This window comes from Phyllobates terribilis, unplaced genomic scaffold, assembly GCF_046119375.1.
Source record: "Phyllobates terribilis strain yellow unplaced genomic scaffold, ASM4611937v1 Scaffold_84__1_contigs__length_6523798, whole genome shotgun sequence".
Lineage (NCBI taxonomy): Eukaryota > Metazoa > Chordata > Amphibia > Anura > Dendrobatidae > Phyllobates > Phyllobates terribilis.
In genome coordinates this window covers 1,098,979-1,124,425 of record NW_027362844.1, presented here as the reverse complement: position 1 = coordinate 1,124,425, position 25,447 = coordinate 1,098,979, and the positions used below count along the sequence as shown (strand labels likewise).

The window sequence follows — 25,447 nt, the reverse complement described above, 5'->3', positions numbered from 1 at the left end:
TGAATGTCGCTGAGAAGCTCACAGAGACCGCCATAAGCAACAGTTTAACAGAATGCCACAGACTAATCAACCAAACTTTTTGGGTTGGGTTCTCTTTTATAGTCTGCAGGCATTAAATGAAAGAAGTCAGTGTTCCAGCAGAAGGAGACAACGTTTCAGAAAAGGCATTGTAGCAAACCAAAAAAGAAATTTTAAGCGCAGCAGAGTAACCAGCGCACATACCTGTTAGCTCAGGTGAGTTTAAAAGGCTGCTGTTGATAACAAGGGCATTTGCTAAATAGATGGTGTGTGTGCAACAATATACTGAAAGGTCAATTATATTGTGCAGCTTATCTCACCACCTGTAGTTATTTAGGTGAAAGCTCCAAAATGCTTGCCTAATATGTCTGTTTATCCAAAAGGAAGTAAAAAGGGAGAGCTAGAAAGATAGCATTGCATCACATTACATGGCAATGCAATGCACAGTTGCTGAAGTTGAACCAAAATGAGCTTGTAATCTGGCTTCTGCAACTTTGAACATGAAAAATCCAATGAGGAGAAGAAAAGCAAAGCCAAAGAGTCCATCCCAAAATCCGACAAACAAGCAAAATGAACAAAAAACATTGAATTCAATTCTTTCTGATTTTAGAAACTGCATTAAAGAAGGGGTGCACCGGTCCTGGAGATACTGCAATACCAGGTCAATGCGTGGAGTGGACAGAGCAAGCTCTTTTTCCATCTCCCTGTTCTAAAAATCCATTTAATATATGGTCCCCAGATAGGGGACGTATCAGATATTAAACTGATAAGAACAGATACTACACTTGATCTTAGCCAAAAGGCCGAGAAGCGATAACCAGAATTGGTTTCAAACTACGGAGCCACCCAAGGATCCTGAAAAGTCCATTTGTGGAGATGAGCTCCTGGACTCCCGTTAAGAAGACATGTTGTCAACCTCTAGATCCCTTACATGCCTGCACTTTTCGGCTTGCTGCTGCTGCAATCCACGCGTTTTAGATCTGCATAACTCCACCTCTTTAAACACAGCACCTTCACCCCCTGCTGTTCCCACCCGCCTCGACACCGTTGGAAGGGAGGAGAACCAATTAAGGCGGGGGGTGGGGTGGAACGAGCAGCTGTCTACCCTTAGCAGGAGGGCTCCTGATTACATACCTCTCCTGCTGCTGCTGCTGCTGGCTGTCCAGCAGCAGACTGAAGGTGGCTGCTGCTGTGCACAGGTATATAAAGGCTCAGAGCCTATTATGACACGCGCAGCCAGCGTTCCATTGCCACATTCCATCTACTGCAGGCAGGATACCTGGCTGGCTGAATGTCGCTGAGAAGCTCACAGAGACCGCCATAAGCAACAGTTTAACAGAATGCCACAGACTAATCAACCAAACTTTTTGGGTTGGGTTCTCTTTTATAGTCTGCAGGCATTAAATGAAAGAAGTCAGTGTTCCAGCAGAAGGAGACAACGTTTCAGAAAAGGCATTGTAGCAAACCAAAAAAGAAATTTTAAGCGCAGCAGAGTAACCAGCGCACATACCTGTTAGCTCAGGTGAGTTTAAAAGGCTGCTGTTGATAACAAGGGCATTTGCTAAATAGATGGTGTGTGTGCAACAATATACTGAAAGGTCAATTATATTGTGCAGCTTATCTCACCACCTGTAGTTATTTAGGTGAAAGCTCCAAAATGCTTGCCTAATATGTCTGTTTATCCAAAAGGAAGTAAAAAGGGAGAGCTAGAAAGATAGCATTGCATCACATTACATGGCAATGCAATGCACAGTTGCTGAAGTTGAACCAAAATGAGCTTGTAATCTGGCTTCTGCAACTTTGAACATGAAAAATCCAATGAGGAGAAGAAAAGCAAAGCCAAAGAGTCCATCCCAAAATCCGACAAACAAGCAAAATGAACAAAAAACATTGAATTCAATTCTTTCTGATTTTAGAAACTGCATTAAAGAAGGGGTGCACCGGTCCTGGAGATACTGCAATACCAGGTCAATGCGTGGAGTGGACAGAGCAAGCTCTTTTTCCATCTCCCTGTTCTAAAAATCCATTTAATATATGGTCCACAGATAGGGGACGTATCAGATATTAAACTGATAAGAACAGATACTACACCTGATCTTAGCCAAAAGGCCGAGAAGCGATAACCAGAATTGGTTTCAAACTACGGAGCCACCCAAGGATCCTGAAAAGTCCATTTGTGGAGATGAGCTCCTGGACTCCCGTTAAGAAGACATGTTGTCAACCTCTAGATCCCTTACATGCCTGCACTTTTCGGCTTGCTGCTGCTGCAATCCATGCGTTTTAGATCTGCATAACTCCACCTCTTTAAACACAGCACCTTCACCCCCTGCTGTTCCCACCCGCCTCAACACCGTTGGAAGGGAGGAGAACCAATTAAGGCGGGGGGTGGGGTGGAACGAGCAGCTGTCTACCCTTAGCTGGAGGGCTCCTGATTACATACCTCTCCTGCTGCTGCTGCTGCTGGCTGTCCAGCAGCAGACTGAAGGTGGCTGCTGCTGTGCACAGGTATATAAAGGCTCAGAGCCTATTATGACACGCGCAGCCAGCGTTCCATTGCCACATTCCATCTACTGCAGGCAGGATACCTGGCTGGCTGAATGTCGCTGAGAAGCTCACAGAGACCGCCATAAGCAACAGTTTAACAGAATGCCACAGACTAATCAACCAAACTTTTTGGGTTGGGTTCTCTTTTATAGTCTGCAGGCATTAAATGAAAGAAGTCAGTGTTCCAGCAGAAGGAGACAACGTTTCAGAAAAGGCATTGTAGCAAACCAAAAAAGAAATTTTAAGCGCAGCAGAGTAACCAGCGCACATACCTGTTAGCTCAGGTGAGTTTAAAAGGCTGCTGTTGATAACAAGGGCATTTGCTAAATAGATGGTGTGTGTGCAACAATATACTGAAAGGTCAATTATATTGTGCAGCTTATCTCACCACCTGTAGTTATTTAGGTGAAAGCTCCAAAATGCTTGCCTAATATGTCTGTTTATCCAAAAGGAAGTAAAAAGGGAGAGCTAGAAAGATAGCATTGCATCACATTACATGGCAATGCAATGCACAGTTGCTGAAGTTGAACCAAAATGAGCTTGTAATCTGGCTTCTGCAACTTTGAACATGAAAAATCCAATGAGGAGAAGAAAAGCAAAGCCAAAGAGTCCATCCCAAAATCCGACAAACAAGCAAAATGAACAAAAAACATTGAATTCAATTCTTTCTGATTTTAGAAACTGCATTAAAGAAGGGGTGCACCGGTCCTGGAGATACTGCAATACCAGGTCAATGCGTGGAGTGGACAGAGCAAGCTCTTTTTCCATCTCCCTGTTCTAAAAATCCATTTAATATATGGTCCCCAGATAGGGGACGTATCAGATATTAAACTGATAAGAACAGATACTACACTTGATCTTAGCCAAAAGGCCGAGAAGCGATAACCAGAATTGGTTTCAAACTACGGAGCCACCCAAGGATCCTGAAAAGTCCATTTGTGGAGATGAGCTCCTGGACTCCCGTTAAGAAGACATGTTGTCAACCTCTAGATCCCTTACATGCCTGCACTTTTCGGCTTGCTGCTGCTGCAATCCACGCGTTTTAGATCTGCATAACTCCACCTCTTTAAACACAGCACCTTCACCCCCTGCTGTTCCCACCCGCCTCAACACCGTTGGAAGGGAGGAGAACCAATTAAGGCGGGGGGTGGGGTGGAACGAGCAGCTGTCTACCCTTAGCAGGAGGGCTCCTGATTACATACCTCTCCTGCTGCTGCTGCTGCTGGCTGTCCAGCAGCAGACTGAAGGTGGCTGCTGCTGTGCACAGGTATATAAAGGCTCAGAGCCTATTATGACACGCGCAGCCAGCGTTCCATTGCCACATTCCATCTACTGCAGGCAGGATACCTGGCTGGCTGAATGTCGCTGAGAAGCTCACAGAGACCGCCATAAGCAACAGTTTAACAGAATGCCACAGACTAATCAACCAAACTTTTTGGGTTGGGTTCTCTTTTATAGTCTGCAGGCATTAAATGAAAGAAGTCAGTGTTCCAGCAGAAGGAGACAACGTTTCAGAAAAGGCATTGTAGCAAACCAAAAAAGAAATTTTAAGCGCAGCAGAGTAACCAGCGCACATACCTGTTAGCTCAGGTGAGTTTAAAAGGCTGCTGTTGATAACAAGGGCATTTGCTAAATAGATGGTGTGTGTGCAACAATATACTGAAAGGTCAATTATATTGTGCAGCTTATCTCACCACCTGTAGTTATTTAGGTGAAAGCTCCAAAATGCTTGCCTAATATGTCTGTTTATCCAAAAGGAAGTAAAAAGGGAGAGCTAGAAAGATAGCATTGCATCACATTACATGGCAATGCAATGCACAGTTGCTGAAGTTGAACCAAAATGAGCTTGTAATCTGGCTTCTGCAACTTTGAACATGAAAAATCCAATGAGGAGAAGAAAAGCAAAGCCAAAGAGTCCATCCCAAAATCCGACAAACAAGCAAAATGAACAAAAAACATTGAATTCAATTCTTTCTGATTTTAGAAACTGCATTAAAGAAGGGGTGCACCGGTCCTGGAGATACTGCAATACCAGGTCAATGCGTGGAGTGGACAGAGCAAGCTCTTTTTCCATCTCCCTGTTCTAAAAATCCATTTAATATATGGTCCCCAGATAGGGGCGTATCAGATATTAAACTGATAAGAACAGATTTTTTTAATTTGGCTATCCCCTGCAGAGGGATAAAACCGTTTATTAAAACTTTAACAAATTACAAGCATAATTACACAAATACCAAACGTTAAAAGACAAATGAAATTTACAAAACAAAAAAATACAAAGATTTTAAATAATTAGGTTCCATTGGTCAACAAGCCATTTTTTGGAAATATGTACATTCTTCTTTTTGTCAATTAAATAATAAGTATACATTTCACATAAACATAAACTTAAAACATCATTCACTGATAAAACATCTTGTTTAAAAATAGCAATGTTGCGCGCTTTCCAGAGAGATGACTTGGCGCAGTTCACTGTCTTCCAAGCCATTGTGTACTGGTCCATTGTGGGGCATTCCATAAGTCCGTATAGCACAGTTTTATATGTAAAGTCCTTGAGGTCTGCCACCCTTTCCAGTAGGGGGAGCAGTCTTCTCCAGAAATCCTTTGCAAAATTACATGTCCATAATAGATGTTCCACCGTTTCCTCGTCTTGGCATCCGGCTCTTGGGCAGATGGCAGACCTCACAAATCCTCTTCTGTATTGGAATGCCCGGCAAGGAAGACAGCGGTGCATGCAACTCCAAGCCAGATCTCTATGTTCATTAAAAAGATAAAAAACGTTAATCATTTTCCAGATAGACATAGATTTGTCATCATCATATCTGTCAACATTACATATTTCCTCACTTTTACGTATTTCTTTAATTAGTTTCTTACTATTTCTTAATTCCTCTATTTTCTTAGTCCCTAAATTAAAATCGGACACTATTTTCCTTAAAATCTCATAATGCGTCGACAAATTAAAAGCATGGGGCACAGATATATTAACTTCATACCATCCAAACTTTCTCATAAAAAATCCTGTATTAAAACGCATAAAAAAGGACCAATAGTGATTCTTAAAAAGGGCATTAAAACAGTAAACGAACAGATGGATTAAAAGAAACCTATTAAAATCTGGAAAATCTTTACCACCTTTTACTTTTGATTTCATCACGATTTCTCTTTTCAGCTTTTCCATTTTTGAGTTCCAAAAGAAGGTAAAACAGGTTTTGGTTATCTTTTTTAAAACATTAACAGGCGGGGGGAAAACCATGCTAAGATACAATAAAAGAGGTAAAATCACCATCTTTAAAACCAATACTTTACCCTCCATTGTAAGTCTCCTCATGTTCCACATACATATTTTCGTATTTACTTTCTGTATAACTGTTTCCCAACTATTATAACCATCATTATTTTCAGTGAATGATATACCTAAAATGGAAATGGATTCGGAGACATTAATTGGTACATCAGGTAAAATCATCCCCCCAACACTTAAAATGTTACACTTATTAAAATTGATTTTAAAACCAGAAGCTAGACAAAAGGATTGCACTTGATGGAGAGTGGCCGTAAGTGATGGTGCATCTGTACACAAGACCGCCACGTCATCCATGTAGCCTACAACCTTGGCCTCCAAACCACCGCTTCCAGGCAGAGGGACACCGCATATCTGTTTATTTTGGCGTATTGCACATAACATTGGTTCCAGTGCACAGATAAACAGCAGGGGGGACAGAGGGCATCCCTGTTTCACCCCTGACCGTAAAAATACCTCTTGTGTCTTAAAACCATTCACTAAAATCTTACTTGTACAATCCTTGTAAAATGCTTTAAGCGATAGTAAAAACCCTTCTGGTATGCCCATTTTCTCTAAAACTTTAAAAAGATAAAAGTGTGAGACACGGTCAAATGCTTTTTCAAAATCAATAGATAAAATCGCCATTTTCCCCTTTCTGTCTTTCACATCCTCAATACAGTCTTTCACTAAATTCAGATTGTCCCATATACTGCGCCCCGGCACCCCACACACTTGATTAGAATGAATAACTTTGCTGATGACTTCTTTTAGACGATTTGCACAAATTTTAGCCATTATTTTATAGTCACAATTTAAAAGTGTTATTGGTCTCCAGTTTTCTAATTTTGATTTATCGCCTTTTTTGTATAGGAGGGAGACTTCACCTTTCTTCCAGGAATTTAATAAAACCTTATTATTAAAAACCTCAGTAAACAAATAAAACAAATCATCTTTTAAAATATCATAAAAACATACATAAAATTCTATTGGGATGCCATCAGGACCAGGGACCTTTCCAGTTTTAAAACTTTTAATAGTTTTTAACACTTCTTGTTCCGTTAAAACTTGGGATAAAAACTCTTGGGATGCGGGATCTAAAACAGCTGTTAGTCCTTGCAGCGAATCATCCATTAATTTATTATCTATATTTTTTCCATTAAAAAGATTAGAAAAAAAAACCTCAACTTTACCCAGCATATTTTTTATATTATTCTCACCATCTATATGGTCAATTATCACTTTTTCTTTTTTATTTTTCCTAAAAAAATATCTGGAACACTTTTCATTTTCTTCTATATGTTGTACTCTAGAACGAAAAATTATCTCTTTTCCTTTTTGTTCTAGCCATTTTGAAATCTCTTCTTTTAAGTTTGAAATATCAACTTGTACATCTATCCCATTGTCTCTGAGCTTAAATAATGTTTGTAGGCGGGTATTTAAAATTCTATATTCTTCATATTTTTCATTGGCTCTACATATACTCTTTTTAATAAAAAAGTCTTTTATTTTTACTTTCATTCTATCCCACCATACACTCATAGTCTCACTTGTTTTTTTCCCTTTTCTACATTTCCTATAAAACTCAATAAAATCTGATAAAATCTGCGGGTCGGTTAAAAGGGATACGTTCATTTTCCAGCTTTTCTTACCACATTTTTTGTTGTCATTTACTTTTATGGTAAAGGATAAAAGTTTATGGTCTGAAAATATATTAGTTAAAACTTCACATTTGGCAGGTATTGTTTTATCTGAACCAAAAATAAAATCAATCCTAGAGCTACAATTAGAATTGCTCCAAGTGAAACCGGCGTCCTCTGTGCTGTCACTATGACACTCTTTATATATGTCTATCAATTTAGCATCTTTGACTATATCATGTAGCATACCTGAGGTTTTATCGTAGTTCCTGCTTACAGAGCTGGAGCGCCGGTTTTCACCTTTTAAAACACAATTAAAATCCCCTGCTAAGATAAAAGGTTCAGAGTTATTAATAAATAATGGTAAAAGATCAAGCATTTCGGCTCTTTCATTTTTCTCTGGGGATCCATAAAAATTTAAAAACTGCCATCTAATACCATCAATAAAAGCTTTCACTAATAAAATACGACCTGGTAAAATTTCCTGAATAAAATCAATTAAAACGTTCCCTTTAAAAAGTATGGCTACACCCGCTGATCCTGCAGCATTCGATCCGGACCAGACAGATGGCCCACACTTCCACTCATCTTTATATTTTTGATATGACATTTCATGTGGGATATTACATTCTTGCAGAAAAAATACAGATGCAGTAAAACACGTAAAAAAATTAAAAAGAGCAGATCTTCTCGTGTTAGATTTTATGCCTCTCACGTTGAGGGAAATACCTTTGAGTTCAGCCATCATTAGAAAATGTAGAAATTTTACTTAGGTAACTAAGAGCAACGGATTTACCTGTCCGATGAACCTGATCAGACCACTGGGCTTGCGCCTCCCTCCTCATCTGATAGTATCGTCACGAGAGTCTCCGTGGAGGAGGAAAGATTACCACATTTATATAAACCCGACGCTACACTGGCATAGCTCGGAGGGCTGGCTGGCAGAACCCGCTGGGTCTCCATTGGCTGGCCATGCAGTTCCTCATCAGGTGGGTCCCCGAGGGGTTCCGCCGCCCCTGTTTGACCTGTAGAAGGTCGTCCTATAGGAGGAGGTTGCGCACAAGGCAGAGCCTCTGACTCTTCAGAGGCAGCAAGATCCCGGTCCCCACCTGTAGCAGCGGAGACCGAAACCCCTGAGGGTCCAGCGTCCACGTCCCCTTCTGGAGAAGTGTCCATCTGTTCACCTCCTGCTGCCTCCTCCGAACCACCCTTTTTCTTTTTCTTAGGACCCACCTTTATCCACTCAGCGCCCTCAGCACTAGGAGACCCAGACTGGGCATGGGCTTCTGTGTCGGCCTTTTGCCGGTCCCTTTTGACCTTACCAGTAGTGCCCTTCTGCTCCTTCTCAGCCCTCCTTTTGGACTCCCGCAGGTCCTGCAGCCAGGTTTTGGGATTTGGTATTTTACCTGTCATAGACTCTGGAGACACTTCACTATTTGGTACGCCCTTATTGTCTCCAGAGGCTCCAGGTTGTTGTTCCTCCTCCTGAGGGGTGGTCTGATCTTTTGGTCCTTGGTCGGACGTCTTGGACTTCCCCTTTTGCTCATCTTCCCGAAATCTGTGAGGGCAAGAAAAATAAAAGTGACCTGGAGTCTGGCAAAAACTGCATTTCTTTTCCTTAGGGCATTCTTTTGTCTCATGTTCTTCACTAGCACAATTTCTACATGATACATGACAGTTTTCTTTTGAATGACCATAGCGCCCACAATTTCTGCAATATACTGGCATCCCAGAAAAGAAGAAATCCCCATTTGTTTGCCCAATTTTGAAACGGGCAGGGGGGAGCCGTATACCACCTGGTGTATTTGGATCTCTTGTACACTTCACAAGGAATTTCCACTTAGATGTCCATATGTTATATTCGTTTAATATCTTCCCAATACATTTAACACTTTTAAAATAAATTGCTAGAAATGACATTACTTCTGGAGCAGAAACAAAGGGCGAAAATATTTTTACAATAACCAGTCTTACCTCATCCAGGACGTGCTCAACAATTTGTATCCCTTTCAAAACAGGACTATTTTCAACTTTTTTTAACTTTTCTAGTACATCTCTAAAAATACCTTCTCCGGTGAATGTGATGTCATAGTCACCTCTTCTGGGATAATCCTGGATGGAGAGAATTTCATTCCTTTGTACGCCAAGAAGGTTCCTGAGCACGTCCTGGACTACATACCCTAATTTCCTCATATCCGAGCCACCCGCCGTGAAGTGAACTCGGATAGAGTTTTTTAGCCTTGCATAAAGAGGCACGAGGTTAGGGTCAACCTCCATGGAAAAACGCAACAAGGTTGCAAATTGCAGCCGCTTGCAATCTGCGCTCCCAGTGTTCTTGCAGCGAAAAACACCTGGAAGCTGGGGGATCGCAACTCGTTACCCTGGGACTAAGCCCTCTCCCTAATAGCAGCAAGCAGGTTAAGTCCACCAAAGTGGACGATCCTGCCAGGCCAAGGAGAGGGGTACCCGAGTGCCCTTCAACCACAATCTCCTGCAATAAAGCACTTGATCTTAGCCAAAAGGCCGAGAAGCGATAACCAGAATTGGTTTCAAACTACGGAGCCACCCAAGGATCCTGAAAAGTCCATTTGTGGAGATGAGCTCCTGGACTCCCGTTAAGAAGACATGTTGTCAACCTCTAGATCCCTTACATGCCTGCACTTTTCGGCTTGCTGCTGCTGCAATCCACGCGTTTTAGATCTGCATAACTCCACCTCTTTAAACACAGCACCTTCACCCCCTGCTGTTCCCACCCGCCTCAACACCGTTGGAAGGGAGGAGAACCAATTAAGGCGGGGGGTGGGGTGGAACGAGCAGCTGTCTACCCTTAGCAGGAGGGCTCCTGATTACATACCTCTCCTGCTGCTGCTGCTGCTGGCTGTCCAGCAGCAGACTGAAGGTGGCTGCTGCTGTGCACAGGTATATAAAGGCTCAGAGCCTATTATGACACGCGCAGCCAGCGTTCCATTGCCACATTCCATCTACTGCAGGCAGGATACCTGGCTGGCTGAATGTCGCTGAGAAGCTCACAGAGACCGCCATAAGCAACAGTTTAACAGAATGCCACAGACTAATCAACCAAACTTTTTGGGTTGGGTTCTCTTTTATAGTCTGCAGGCATTAAATGAAAGAAGTCAGTGTTCCAGCAGAAGGAGACAACGTTTCAGAAAAGGCATTGTAGCAAACCAAAAAAGAAATTTTAAGCGCAGCACAGTAACCAGCGCACATACCTGTTAGCTCAGGTGAGTTTAAAAGGCTGCTGTTGATAACAAGGGCATTTGCTAAATAGATGGTGTGTGTGCAACAATATACTGAAAGGTCAATTATATTGTGCAGCTTATCTCACCACCTGTAGTTATTTAGGTGAAAGCTCCAAAATGCTTGCCTAATATGTCTGTTTATCCAAAAGGAAGTAAAAAGGGAGAGCTAGAAAGATAGCATTGCATCACATTACATGGCAATGCAATGCACAGTTGCTGAAGTTGAACCAAAATGAGCTTGTAATCTGGCTTCTGCAACTTTGAACATGAAAAATCCAATGAGGAGAAGAAAAGCAAAGCCAAAGAGTCCATCCCAAAATCCGACAAACAAGCAAAATGAACAAAAAACATTGAATTCAATTCTTTCTGATTTTAGAAACTGCATTAAAGAAGGGGTGCACCGGTCCTGGAGATACTGCAATACCAGGTCAATGCGTGGAGTGGACAGAGCAAGCTCTTTTTCCATCTCCCTGTTCTAAAAATCCATTTAATATATGGTCCCCAGATAGGGGACGTATCAAATATTAAACTGATAAGAACAGATACTACACTTGATCTTAGCCAAAAGGCCGAGAAGCGATAACCAGAATTGGTTTCAAACTACGGAGCCACCCAAGGATCCTGAAAAGTCCATTTGTGGAGATGAGCTCCTGGACTCCCGTTAAGAAGACATATTGTCAACCTCTAGATCCCTTACATGCCTGCACTTTTCGGCTTGCTGCTGCTGCAATCCACGCGTTTTAGATCTGCATAACTCCACCTCTTTAAACACAGCACCTTCACCCCCTGCTGTTCCCACCCGACTCAACACCGTTGGAAGGGAGGAGAACCAATTAAGGCGGGGGGTGGGGTGGAACGAGCAGCTGTCTACCCTTAGCAGGAGGGCTCCTGATTACATACCTCTCCTGCTGCTGCTGCTGCTGGCTGTCCAGTAGCAGACTGAAGGTGGCTGCTGCTGTGCACAGGTATATAAAGGCTCAGAGCCTATTATGACACGCGCAGCCAGCGTTCCATTGCCACATTCCATCTACTGCAGGCAGGATACCTGGCTGGCTGAATGTCGCTGAGAAGCTCACAGAGACCGCCATAAGCAACAGTTTAACAGAATGCCACAGACTAATCAACCAAACTTTTTGGGTTGGGTTCTCTTTTATAGTCTGCAGGCATTAAATGAAAGAAGTCAGTGTTCCAGCAGAAGGAGACAACGTTTCAGAAAAGGCATTGTAGCAAACCAAAAAAGAAATTTTAAGCGCAGCAGAGTAACCAGCGCACATACCTGTTAGCTCAGGTGAGTTTAAAAGGCTGCTGTTGATAACAAGGGCATTTGCTAAATAGATGGTGTGTGTGCAACAATATACTGAAAGGTCAATTATATTGTGCAGCTTATCTCACCACCTGTAGTTATTTAGGTGAAAGCTCCAAAATGCTTGCCTAATATGTCTGTTTATCCAAAAGGAAGTAAAAAGGGAGAGCTAGAAAGATAGCATTGCATCACATTACATGGCAATGCAATGCACAGTTGCTGAAGTTGAACCAAAATGAGCTTGTAATCTGGCTTCTGCAACTTTGAACATGAAAAATCCAATGAGGAGAAGAAAAGCAAAGCCAAAGAGTCCATCCCAAAATCCGACAAACAAGCAAAATGAACAAAAAACATTGAATTCAATTCTTTCTGATTTTAGAAACTGCATTAAAGAAGGGGTGCACCGGTCCTGGAGATACTGCAATACCAGGTCAATGCGTGGAGTGGACAGAGCAAGCTCTTTTTCCATCTCCCTGTTCTAAAAATCCATTTAATATATGGTCCCCAGATAGGGGACGTATCAGATATTAAACTGATAAGAACAGATACTACACTTGATCTTAGCCAAAAGGCCGAGAAGCGATAACCAGAATTGGTTTCAAACTACGGAGCCACCCAAGGATCCTGAAAAGTCCATTTGTGGAGATGAGCTCCTGGACTCCCGTTAAGAAGACATGTTGTCAACCTCTAGATCCCTTACATGCCTGCACTTTTCGGCTTGCTGCTGCTGCAATCCACGCGTTTTAGATCTGCATAACTCCACCTCTTTAAACACAGCACCTTCACCCCCTGCTGTTCCCACCCGCCTCAACACCGTTGGAAGGGAGGAGAACCAATTAAGGCGGGGGGTGGGGTGGAACGAGCAGCTGTCTACCCTTAGCAGGAGGGCTCCTGATTACATACCTCTCCTGCTGCTGCTGCTGCTGGCTGTCCAGCAGCAGACTGAAGGTGGCTGCTGCTGTGCACAGGTATATAAAGGCTCAGAGCCTATTATGACACGCGCAGCCAGCGTTCCATTGCCACATTCCATCTACTGCAGGCAGGATACCTGGCTGGCTGAATGTCGCTGAGAAGCTCACAGAGACCGCCATAAGCAACAGTTTAACAGAATGCCACAGACTAATCAACCAAACTTTTTGGGTTGGGTTCTCTTTTATAGTCTGCAGGCATTAAATGAAAGAAGTCAGTGTTCCAGCAGAAGGAGACAACGTTTCAGAAAAGGCATTGTAGCAAACCAAAAAAGAAATTTTAAGCGCAGCAGAGTAACCAGCGCACATACCTGTTAGCTCAGGTGAGTTTAAAAGGCTGCTGTTGATAACAAGGGCATTTGCTAAATAGATGGTGTGTGTGCAACAATATACTGAAAGGTCAATTATATTGTGCAGCTTATCTCACCACCTGTAGTTATTTAGGTGAAAGCTCCAAAATGCTTGCCTAATATGTCTGTTTATCCAAAAGGAAGTAAAAAGGGAGAGCTAGAAAGATAGCATTGCATCACATTACATGGCAATGCAATGCACAGTTGCTGAAGTTGAACCAAAATGAGCTTGTAATCTGGCTTCTGCAACTTTGAACATGAAAAATCCAATGAGGAGAAGAAAAGCAAAGCCAAAGAGTCCATCCCAAAATCCGACAAACAAGCAAAATGAACAAAAAACATTGAATTCAATTCTTTCTGATTTTAGAAACTGCATTAAAGAAGGGGTGCACCGGTCCTGGAGATACTGCAATACCAGGTCAATGCGTGGAGTGGACAGAGCAAGCTCATTTTCCATCTCCCTGTTCTAAAAATCCATTTAATATATGGTCCCCAGATAGGGGACGTATCAGATATTAAACTGATAAGAACAGATACTACACTTGATCTTAGCCAAAAGGCCGAGAAGCGATAACCAGAATTGGTTTCAAACTACGGAGCCACCCAAGGATCCTGAAAAGTCCATTTGTGGAGATGAGCTCCTGGACTCCCGTTAAGAAGACATGTTGTCAACCTCTAGATCCCTTACATGCCTGCACTTTTCGGCTTGCTGCTGCTGCAATCCACGCGTTTTAGATCTGCATAACTCCACCTCTTTAAACACAGCACCTTCACCCCCTGCTGTTCCCACCCGCCTCAACACCGTTGGAAGGGAGGAGAACCAATTAAGGCGGGGGGTGGGGTGGAACGAGCAGCTGTCTACCCTTAGCAGGAGGGCTCCTGATTACATACCTCTCCTGCTGCTGCTGCTGGCTGTCCAGCAGCAGACTGAAGGTGGCTGCTGCTGTGCACAGGTATATAAAGGCTCAGAGCCTATTATGACACGCGCAGCCAGCGTTCCATTGCCACATTCCATCTACTGCAGGCAGGATACCTGGCTGGCTGAATGTCGCTGAGAAGCTCACAGAGACCGCCATAAGCAACAGTTTAACAGAATGCCACAGACTAATCAACCAAACTTTTTGGGTTGGGTTCTCTTTTATAGTCTGCAGGCACTAAATGAAAGAAGTCAGTGTTCCAGTAGAAGGAGACAACGTTTCAGAAAAGGCATTGTAGCAAACCAAAAAAGAAATTTTAAGCGCAGCAGAGTAACCAGCGCACATACCTGTTAGCTCAGGTGAGTTTAAAAGGCTGCTGTTGATAACAAGGGCATTTGCTAAATAGATGGTGTGTGTGCAACAATATACTGAAAGGTCAATTATATTGTGCAGCTTATCTCACCACCTGTAGTTATTTAGGTGAAAGCTCCAAAATGCTTGCCTAATATGTCTGTTTATCCAAAAGGAAGTAAAAAGGGAGAGCTAGAAAGATAGCATTGCATCACATTACATGGCAATGCAATGCACAGTTGCTGAAGTTGAACCAAAATGAGCTTGTAATCTGGCTTCTGCAACTTTGAACATGAAAAATCCAATGAGGAGAAGAAAAGCAAAGCCAAAGAGTCCATCCCAAAATCCGACAAACAAGCAAAATGAACAAAAAACATTGAATTCAATTCTTTCTGATTTTAGAAACTGCATTAAAGAAGGGGTGCACCGGTCCTGGAGATACTGCAATACCAGGTCAATGCGTGGAGTGGACAGAGCAAGCTCTTTTTCCATCTCCCTGTTCTAAAAATCCATTTAATATATGGTCCCCAGATAGGGGACGTATCAGATATTAAACTGATAAGAACAGATTTTTTTTTTTTTTTTTTTTTTTTACACTCAGATTACAAAGTCTTACATCTTTAAAAGCAAAAACCAAGACTCAAATCCATCATCGTGTGTTTTTTTTTTTTTTTTTTTTTTATATATATATATATATATATATATACATATATATTTCCTTCTTTCCTTTTTCTTAACTTTCTTTTTAACTTTTTTTTTTTTCCTGTAATTAATATTTGTATTTTTCCAGAAAAAGATTTTCAATGACAACAAAGGCTACACAGTAAGTATATTCCATTCATTTTGCTTCCACAATACATCTGCTTTTCTTATGCCCAAAACCATTTTGTCCTTCCAAAAATACATAAATAAATAACTTAGACACAACTTAATACACTGTTCAACAGACACTTCATTATGTTTAAAAATCAAAATGTTTCTCACCTTCCAAATTGCCATCTTTACACATGTTATTATCACCCACACCACCTTAAAATCTTCTTCCTTTACACCCATCCCATAGAACACCCTGTTAAAATCTAAAAAATTAACATTACTCACAGCTTTAATCAGATTGCACATTTTCCTCCAGACTTTTTGTGCAAACTCGCAATTCCAGAATACGTGCATAGGAGTCTCACTACCTCCACATCTCTGTCTTGGACATTTTTCAAAACGAACAAGACCACGTCTATGCTGAAATTCTCGTGTCGGTAAGCAATCCTTTATTATACACCATAACAAATCTTTATGTTCATTTGATAAGAACACATAGTTTACATTCAGCCAAATCCTGTCCACTATCTTTGGCATAAAGTGCTCCACTGGACTAGTGTTTAACCTTCCTTCCAAGACTTGTAATATCTTTTTATGACACCTCAGTACCTTAAGATCAAAACCTTTTAGATCATAATCTCTCAAAATCTTTTCCAGCACAACATAGTTACTTGGGGGTAAAAATCTATAAGGTCTATTCATTCTCATGTCCACCCACTTATATTTTCTTATATAGAAACCCAAATTATAAATAGAAAAGGCTTTAAGCTTCGATTCTGACCCTAATAAAATATTTATGCAGTTTGCCATATACTTTGCATATAAAAAGGCTTTGATATCAGGATAACCTTTACCACCTTTCTTTTTTGGCTTATACAATTCTTCGCGCTTAACCCTTTCCATTTTTGATCTCCATAAAAAATTAAAACATACTTTAATAATTTTTTTCATCGCATTGACAGGTGGAATAAAAATGGTTGCAACATATAAAATCATTGGGAGTAAAACCTGCTTGATAATTAAAATCTTCCCTTCCAACGTTAGCTCTCTCAGATTCCAAAAAGACACCTTTTTCCTAACCCTCTCCAACAGTGATTCCCAATTTTTTACATTTCCACACTCTTCCGAAAAATAGATGCCTAAAATCTTTGCTTCAAAGACTCTCAATAATTTACAATCGGATTCTAAGATAAAACCGCCCATCGTTAAAACACCAGATTTCTCCAAATTGATCTTAAAACCTGATGCCGCCCCAAACCATTCAACCGTTCTTAAAACCCTATTCATACTTCTTAAATCTTTTACAAAAACAGTCACATCATCCATAAAAGCCACCACTTTAACCTGCTCTCCCCAACTCCCAGGAATAAAAAAACCATTAATCACTTTGTCTTTCCTAAAAGCAGTTAAAAGAGGCTCAATCGCACAGATAAAAAGAATAGGGGATAAGGGGCATCCCTGTTTCACCCCACAATTAATCTTTACACTTCCAGATAAAAACCCATTTACAGATACTTTACTAAAACATGCTTGATACAAGGATTTAATACGTTTACTAAAATCATCCGGGCAACCCATTCTCCTTAAAACATCGAATAAAAAATCATGGGCGACTCTATCATAAGCCTTTTCAAAATCCAGAGTAATTAACGCCATCTTCTGTCTTCTATCGGAAACATCCCATATTATGTCTCTAATTAAAATCAACGAGTCACTGATCTTCCGCGTTGGAACTGCACACGTTTGGTCTATATCTATCACCGAACTCACCACTTTCTTTAATCTATTTGCCAACAGCTTCGCATAAACTTTATAATCTGTATTTAAAAGAGTAATCGGTCTCCAGTTTTTTAGCAATTCTCTATCACCTCTTTTGTATAATAAAACAATTACCCCCTCCAACCATGACTCCGGGACACGACATAAAGACTCAACTTTTAAAAACATTTCATAAAATTCATTCCCCACAATATCCCATAATATTTTATAAAACTCAATGGGTAACCCATCCGACCCTGGTGTCTTACCGTTTTGCAATGTATTAACTGTATTAAAAACTTCTTCTTTTGAAATACCCTCTGATAATAATAATTTATTTTCCTTAGTAAAACATTTATCCAACCCTCCTAAAAAATGCTCCTTCAAAGACCTATCTGTATTTTTTGCTGAAAACAGGTTATCATAAAATTCTTTCACTTTCATCTTTTTCCCCTCCAAACTCCTTTCCCCCTCTAAAACCCCCATAAAGGCCTTTTTCTCACAGATTTTTTTAAAAAAGAATTTAGTACATTTCTCGTCTTCCTCCAACACCTTCACACGAGAATTAAAGATAATTTCTTTTCCTTTTTCTCTCAGACATTTTTGAATTTTTTCCTTCGTCACCATAATTTCCTCCTCCACATTAACTCCATTATTCCTAAACTGATACAGACACTGTAGATTTGCATTAAGGTTATTGTATGACTGTCGCTTATCCGCAGCTTTCCTCTTGCCTACTTCCATAAAGAATAATTTAACTTCCTTTTTCATGTAGTCCCACCATTTAAAAGTAGAGTCAAAACATTTCTTTTCTAATTTCAGTTTCTCAAAGAAAAATTTAAAATCCTCCCTTACCTCCTTATGCTGTAACAATGATACATTCAGTTTCCAATGAGACGGCCTTTTTCCCTCATCCGCCTCTACCATCAGTGTACATTCAATTATTCTATGATCAGAAAAAGGTGCTTTATGCGTTTTAAAATTAGAACAAGTAAAATCCTTGGATATAAACAAATAATCTATTCTCGAGGAACAACCTCTTCCTTCCCAAGTAATTTCATACTCCTTCTTCTGCCCGTCCAACCACCAAGCATCTTTTAGGTTAAAAGAAGATAAAATACCCTTGAGACAAGAAACCGAACCATCTTTTACATTATTTAGTTGACAATTAAAATCTCCCCCTAAAATTACTGGAACTACACCTGGGATAAAAAGCTGCAAAATTTCAAACAAATGTAACCTTAAAACTTTTTCTGTATTGGCATAAATATTAAAACATCTATATTTCTTCCCATTCCTTTCTACATCCACTCTTAGAATCCTACCGGGGTATATTTCTTCGTAGTTGGTAATCTCCCATTCCCTGGAACATATAAAACCAACCCCATCACTTCTGAATTCATTCCCGCCTGAAAAACATAAATTACCCTTCCATATACCCCGTAAAAAATCATAATTTAACTTCTTTGACAAATTACATTCTTGAAGAAATACAAAATCAAAATTTTCATTATTAAAATAGTCATAAATCACAGTTCTTTTATATAAGTCATTGAAACCCTGAACATTCAGGGAAGCCGCCCTGATCATCTTTTAGTGACTGGCACCGGGCTATCTCCCCCGCCCTCATCGGATTGCAAAGCACTTTCATCGATACTCAGCCCTTCCGACTCTGATGTACTGGAAATGTCAAAATCCTTTTCACAAGCAAATACTTTTACTACACATGGCCCTACACCACGCTCTTTATCATCTACACTTCTTTTCAAAATTTTTGATGAATCCATCCTTTCCTGACCACAGGGTATACTCTGAGATAAAAACCCCCTAGGGGAAGGCCCTATTACAGGCAGGCTTTGACTTTTCTCTACCACCACCTTTCCCCCTGCGCCTCCCTTTTTTACTTCACCCCCTTGTTCTTTTATATTACTCTCTTTGCTTGGTGGAGGGACTCTCTGCATTAATTGTCCCACACCCACCAGCACAGACTTCAATTCTTCAATCCTCCGTTCTTCATTCTTCTTTTCTTCTTTCTTCTTTTCTTCTTTCTTCTGCTCTTCCTTCTCCCGACCTTCTTTCTTCTGCTCTTCTCTGTTCTTATCTTCTTCTAACTCCTTCTCCTTCTTCCTTTCTTCCATCTTTCTTTTCTCATCCTCCTCCGACCTCCTCCCTCTCTCTTCTTTCTTTCTCTTCTCTTCTTCCGGTGTTTTCTTCTTCTTTACTTTTCTCACCTCCTCCATTTCCTGCTCATCAGTTCTCTTTTCACTTGCTTCCTCACCATCCTCGGCTTCATTCTGCCGATGTTCTGATGAAGTATCCATCTCCTCCTCGCCTCCTTTCTTCTTATTTGGACATGCATCCTCCTGATGAGCTGAACCGGGACACCTACAACACTTTTTGCACACAATATCCAAATGTCCATATTTACGGCACCCATAACAATAATTAGGCATACCCGAAAAAAACAGATATCCACGGCTACGATTAACATAGACATTTGGTGGTGGTCTAAGTACCCCACCTTCTTCTTCTGGGTCCTTCTTGAAGGCTACCAGAAAAACCCTTTTTCCGTTCCACACTCCGAACCTAGTTTCCCCACGTTTTCTTGGGATAACTTTCTCACAATATGCACTTAGATAGTTTATTACTTCACTATCAGTAACAAATGGACTGAACAAATGTATTGTTAGCAGTTTCATGGAGAACTGAAAGGAGGGAATCACTCTCACTCCAACAAAAAGCTCGTTCTCCCTATTAACTTCATAGAGAGTATAGGCTCTTTCACACTGAGAGTTTCCCATTAAAGTTAAATCATATATCCCTCTCGAAAAAAAGGATTGAAAACAAAAAAGTTCCTCCTTTTCAATCTTCAGAAATTTACAAATCTCTCTGAAGATAAACTCGGAATCCTTTTCCTGCCGATAACCAGGAGCCACCAACAAACGGAGTGTATCCTTCAAAGGATAATCCTCTGAAAAATAGTCATTGGACTTGTTCTCCCGATTTTCCCTCCTACCTCCAAATGGCCTCTTCGATTCCATATTCTTTTCCTCCTTCTTTTTCCACAGATGATCAGGAAAAAAAACGACACAGCAGATCGCAGCTCCACCCGGATTTCAATCCTCTTCGTCCTACCGACCTCCACACCACGAAAAAGAACCATCCTCCAGGAAGAAAAGGCAAATCTAGACTTTGCTCCACACCCAATAGCAGCAGCTGGACCAAGATCCAGAAGGCCGAGTGCAAAGATCCACCTAGATCACCTTGGCCAAATGACGCAACCCACTACAGATCGCAGCCAAAAGGCCGAGAAGCGATAACCAGAATTGGTTTCAAACTACGGAGCCACCCAAGGATCCTGAAAAGTCCATTTGTGGAGATGAGCTCCTGGACTCCCGTTAAGAAGACATGTTGTCAACCTCTAGATCCCTTACATGCCTGCACTTTTCGGCTTGCTGCTGCTGCAATCCACGCGTTTTAGATCTGCATAACTCCACCTCTTTAAACACAGCACCTTCACCCCCTGCTGTTCCCACCCGCCTCAACACCGTTGGAAGGGAGGAGAACCAATTAAGGCGGGGGGTGGGGTGGAACGAGCAGCTGTCTACCCTTAGCAGGAGGGCTCCTGATTACATACCTCTCCTGCTGCTGCTGCTGCTGGCTGTCCAGCAGCAGACTGAAGGTGGCTGCTGCTGTGCACAGGTATATAAAGGCTCAGAGCCTATTATGACACGCGCAGCCAGCGTTCCATTGCCACATTCCATCTACTGCAGGCAGGATACCTGGCTGGCTGAATGTCGCTGAGAAGCTCACAGAGACCGCCATAAGCAACAGTTTAACAGAATGCCACAGACTAATCAACCAAACTTTTTGGGTTGGGTTCTCTTTTATAGTCTGCAGGCATTAAATGAAAGAAGTCAGTGTTCCAGCAGAAGGAGACAACGTTTCAGAAAAGGCATTGTAGCAAACCAAAAAAGAAATTTTAAGCGCAGCAGAGTAACCAGCGCACATACCTGTTAGCTCAGGTGAGTTTAAAAGGCTGCTGTTGATAACAAGGGCATTTGCTAAATAGATGGTGTGTGTGCAACAATATACTGAAAGGTCAATTATATTGTGCAGCTTATCTCACCACCTGTAGTTATTTAGGTGAAAGCTCCAAAATGCTTGCCTAATATGTCTGTTTATCCAAAAGGAAGTAAAAAGGGAGAGCTAGAAAGATAGCATTGCATCACATTACATGGCAATGCAATGCACAGTTGCTGAAGTTGAACCAAAATGAGCTTGTAATCTGGCTTCTGCAACTTTGAACATGAAAAATCCAATGAGGAGAAGAAAAGCAAAGCCAAAGAGTCCATCCCAAAATCCGACAAACAAGCAAAATGAACAAAAAACATTGAATTCAATTCTTCCTGATTTTAGAAACTGCATTAAAGAAGGGGTGCACCGGTCCTGGAGATACTGCAATACCAGGTCAATGCGTGGAGTGGACAGAGCAAGCTCTTTTTCCATCTCCCTGTTCTAAAAATCCATTTAATATATGGTCCCCAGATAGGGGACGTATCAGATATTAAACTGATAAGAACAGATACTACACTTGATCTTAGCCAAAAGGCCGAGAAGCGATAACCAGAATTGGTTTCAAACTACGGAGCCACCCAAGGATCCTGAAAAGTCCATTTGTGGAGATGAGCTCCTGGACTCCCGTTAAGAAGACATGTTGTCAACCTCTAGATCCCTTACATGCCTGCACTTTTCGGCTTGCTGCTGCTGCAATCCACGCGTTTTAGATCTGCATAACTCCACCTCTTTAAACACAGCACCTTCACCCCCTGCTGTTCCCACCCGCCTCAACACCGTTGGAAGGGAGGAGAACCAATTAAGGCGGGGGGTGGGGTGGAACGAGCAGCTGTCTACCCTTAGCAGGAGGGCTCCTGATTACATACCTCTCCTGCTGCTGCAGCTGCTGGCTGTCCAGCAGCAGACTGAAGGTGGCTGCTGCTGTGCACAGGTATATAAAGGCTCAGAGCCTATTATGACACGCGCAGCCAGCGTTCCATTGCCACATTCCATCTACTGCAGGCAGGATACCTGGCTGGCTGAATGTCGCTGAGAAGCTCACAGAGACCGCCATAAGCAACAGTTTAACAGAATGCCACAGACTAATCAACCAAACTTTTTGGGTTGGGTTCTCTTTTATAGTCTGCAGGCATTAAATGAAAGAAGTCAGTGTTCCAGCAGAAGGAGACAACGTTTCAGAAAAGGCATTGTAGCAAACCAAAAAAGAAATTTTAAGCGCAGCAGAGTAACCAGCGCACATACCTGTTAGCTCAGGTGAGTTTAAAAGGCTGCTGTTGATAACAAGGGCATTTGCTAAATAGATGGTGTGTGTGCAACAATATACTGAAAGGTCAATTATATTGTGCAGCTTATCTCACCACCTGTAGTTATTTAGGTGAAAGCTCCAAAATGCTTGCCTAATATGTCTGTTTATCCAAAAGGAAGTAAAAAGGGAGAGCTAGAAAGATAGCATTGCATCACATTACATGGCAATGCAATGCACAGTTGCTGAAGTTGAACCAAAATGAGCTTGTAATCTGGCTTCTGCAACTTTGAACATGAAAAATCCAATGAGGAGAAGAAAAGCAAAGCCAAAGAGTCCATCCCAAAATCCGACAAACAAGCAAAATGAACAAAAAACATTGAATTCAATTCTTTCTGATTTTAGAAACTGCATTAAAGAAGGGGTGCACCGGTCCTGGAGATACTGCAATACCAGGTCAATGCGTGGAGTGGACAGAGCAAGCTCTTTTTCCATCTCCCTGTTCTAAAAATCCATTTAATATATGGTCCCCAGATAGGGGACGTATCAGATATTAAACTGATAAGAACAGATACTACACTTGATCTTAGCCAAAAGGCCGAGAAGCGATAACCAGAATTGGTTTCAAACTACGGAGCCACCCAAGGATCCTGAAAAGTCCATTTGTGGAGATGAGCTCCTGGACTCCCGTTAAGAAGACATGTTGTCAACCTGTAGATCCCTTACATGCCTGCACTTTTCGGCTTGCTGCTGCTGCAATCCACGCGTTTTAGATCTGCATAACTCCACCTCTTTAAACACAGCACCTTCACCCCCTGCTGTTCCCACCCGCCTCAACACCGTTGGAAGGGAGGAGAACCAATTAAGGCGGGGGGTGGGGTGGAACGAGCAGCTGTCTACCCTTAGCAGGAGGGCTCCTGATTACATACCTCTCCTGCTGCTGCTGCTGCTGGCTGTCCAGCAGCAGACTGAAGGTGGCTGCTGCTGTGCACAGGTATATAAAGGCTCAGAGCCTATTATGACACGCGCAGCCAGCGTTCCATTGCCACATTCCATCTACTGCAGGCAGGATACCTGGCTGGCTGAATGTCGCTGAGAAGCTCACAGAGACCGCCATAAGCAACAGTTTAACAGAATGCCACAGACTAATCAACCAAACTTTTTGGGTTGGGTTCTCTTTTATAGTCTGCAGGCATTAAATGAAAGAAGTCAGTGTTCCAGCAGAAGGAGACAACGTTTCAGAAAAGGCATTGTAGCAAACCAAAAAAGAAATTTTAAGCGCAGCAGAGTAACCAGCGCACATACCTGTTAGCTCAGGTGAGTTTAAAAGGCTGCTGTTGATAACAAGGGCATTTGCTAAATAGATGGTGTGTGTGCAACAATATACTGAAAGGTCAATTATATTGTGCAGCTTATCTCACCACCTGTAGTTATTTAGGTGAAAGCTCCAAAATGCTTGCCTAATATGTCTGTTTATCCAAAAGGAAGTAAAAAGGGAGAGCTAGAAAGATAGCATTGCATCACATTACATGGCAATGCAATGCACAGTTGCTGAAGTTGAACCAAAATGAGCTTGTAATCTGGCTTCTGCAACTTTGAACATGAAAAATCCAATGAGGAGAAGAAAAGCAAAGCCAAAGAGTCCATCCCAAAATCCGACAAACAAGCAAAATGAACAAAAAACATTGAATTCAATTCTTTCTGATTTTAGAAACTGCATTAAAGAAGGGGTGCACCGGTCCTGGAGATACTGCAATACCAGGTCAATGCGTGGAGTGGACAGAGCAAGCTCTTTTTCCATCTCCCTGTTCTAAAAATCCATTTAATATATGGTCCCCAGATAGGGGACGTATCAGATATTAAACTGATAAGAACAGATACTACACTTGATCTTAGCCAAAAGGCCGAGAAGCGATAACCAGAATTGGTTTCAAACTACGGAGCCACCCAAGGATCCTGAAAAGTCCATTTGTGGAGATGAGCTCCTGGACTCCCGTTAAGAAGACATGTTGTCAACCTCTAGATCCCTTACATGCCTGCACTTTTCGGCTTGCTGCTGCTGCAATCCACGCGTTTTAGATCTGCATAACTCCACCTCTTTAAACACAGCACCTTCACCCCCTGCTGTTCCCACCCGCCTCAACACCGTTGGAAGGGAGGAGAACCAATTAAGGCGGGGGGTGGGGTGGAACGAGCAGCTGTCTACCCTTAGCAGGAGGGCTCCTGATTACATACCTCTCCTGCTGCTGCTGCTGCTGGCTGTCCAGCAGCAGACTGAAGGTGGCTGCTGCTGTGCACAGGTATATAAAGGCTCAGAGCCTATTATGACACGCGCAGCCAGCGTTCCATTGCCACATTCCATCTACTGCAGGCAGGATACCTGGCTGGCTGAATGTCGCTGAGAAGCTCACAGAGACCGCCATAAGCAACAGTTTAACAGAATGCCACAGACTAATCAACCAAACTTTTTGGGTTGGGTTCTCTTTTATAGTCTGCAGGCATTAAATGAAAGAAGTCAGTGTTCCAGCAGAAGGAGACAACGTTTCAGAAAAGGCATTGTAGCAAACCAAAAAAGAAATTTTAAGCGCAGCAGAGTAACCAGCGCACATACCTGTTAGCTCAGGTGAGTTTAAAAGGCTGCTGTTGATAACAAGGGCATTTGCTAAATAGATGGTGTGTGTGCAACAATATACTGAAAGGTCAATTATATTGTGCAGCTTATCTCACCACCTGTAGTTATTTAGGTGAAAGCTCCAAAATGCTTGCCTAATATGTCTGTTTATCCAAAAGGAAGTAAAAAGGGAGAGCTAGAAAGATAGCATTGCATCACATTACATGGCAATGCAATGCACAGTTGCTGAAGTTGAACCAAAATGAGCTTGTAATCTGGCTTCTGCAACTTTGAACATGAAAAATCCA

The 25,447-nt window shown here is 41.8% G+C and overlaps 10 non-coding genes and 1 pseudogene across 10 annotated transcripts; all 11 read right to left on the bottom strand.

Moving 5' to 3' along the window:
* Window positions 1–642: 642 nt before the first annotated feature.
* On the bottom strand, window positions 643–833 carry LOC141197346 (U2 spliceosomal RNA). Its single transcript, XR_012269600.1, has one exon. It is a non-coding gene; the product is annotated as a U2 spliceosomal RNA (small nuclear RNA).
* Window positions 834–1,948: 1,115 nt separating this feature from the next.
* Window positions 1,949–2,139, bottom strand: LOC141197534 (U2 spliceosomal RNA). Its single transcript, XR_012269784.1, has one exon. It is a non-coding gene; the product is annotated as a U2 spliceosomal RNA (small nuclear RNA).
* Window positions 2,140–3,254: 1,115 nt separating this feature from the next.
* On the bottom strand, window positions 3,255–3,445 carry LOC141197345 (U2 spliceosomal RNA). The gene has a single exon (XR_012269599.1). It is a non-coding gene; the product is annotated as a U2 spliceosomal RNA (small nuclear RNA).
* Window positions 3,446–4,560: 1,115 nt separating this feature from the next.
* On the bottom strand, window positions 4,561–4,745 carry LOC141197582 (U2 spliceosomal RNA). The gene has a single exon (XR_012269820.1). It is a non-coding gene; the product is annotated as a U2 spliceosomal RNA (small nuclear RNA).
* A 6,390-nt stretch (window positions 4,746–11,135) lies between these two features.
* Window positions 11,136–11,326, bottom strand: LOC141197512 (U2 spliceosomal RNA). The gene has a single exon (XR_012269763.1). It is a non-coding gene; the product is annotated as a U2 spliceosomal RNA (small nuclear RNA).
* Window positions 11,327–12,441: 1,115 nt separating this feature from the next.
* LOC141197344 (U2 spliceosomal RNA) lies at window positions 12,442–12,632 on the bottom strand. Its single transcript, XR_012269598.1, has one exon. It is a non-coding gene; the product is annotated as a U2 spliceosomal RNA (small nuclear RNA).
* A 1,115-nt stretch (window positions 12,633–13,747) lies between these two features.
* On the bottom strand, window positions 13,748–13,938 carry LOC141197491 (U2 spliceosomal RNA). The gene has a single exon (XR_012269742.1). It is a non-coding gene; the product is annotated as a U2 spliceosomal RNA (small nuclear RNA).
* A 1,112-nt stretch (window positions 13,939–15,050) lies between these two features.
* On the bottom strand, window positions 15,051–15,265 carry LOC141197556 (U2 spliceosomal RNA; annotated as a pseudogene).
* A 6,376-nt stretch (window positions 15,266–21,641) lies between these two features.
* On the bottom strand, window positions 21,642–21,832 carry LOC141197342 (U2 spliceosomal RNA). The gene has a single exon (XR_012269596.1). It is a non-coding gene; the product is annotated as a U2 spliceosomal RNA (small nuclear RNA).
* A 1,115-nt stretch (window positions 21,833–22,947) lies between these two features.
* On the bottom strand, window positions 22,948–23,138 carry LOC141197341 (U2 spliceosomal RNA). Its single transcript, XR_012269595.1, has one exon. It is a non-coding gene; the product is annotated as a U2 spliceosomal RNA (small nuclear RNA).
* A 1,115-nt stretch (window positions 23,139–24,253) lies between these two features.
* On the bottom strand, window positions 24,254–24,444 carry LOC141197340 (U2 spliceosomal RNA). Its single transcript, XR_012269594.1, has one exon. It is a non-coding gene; the product is annotated as a U2 spliceosomal RNA (small nuclear RNA).
* Between the last annotated feature and the right edge of the window lie 1,003 nt (window positions 24,445–25,447).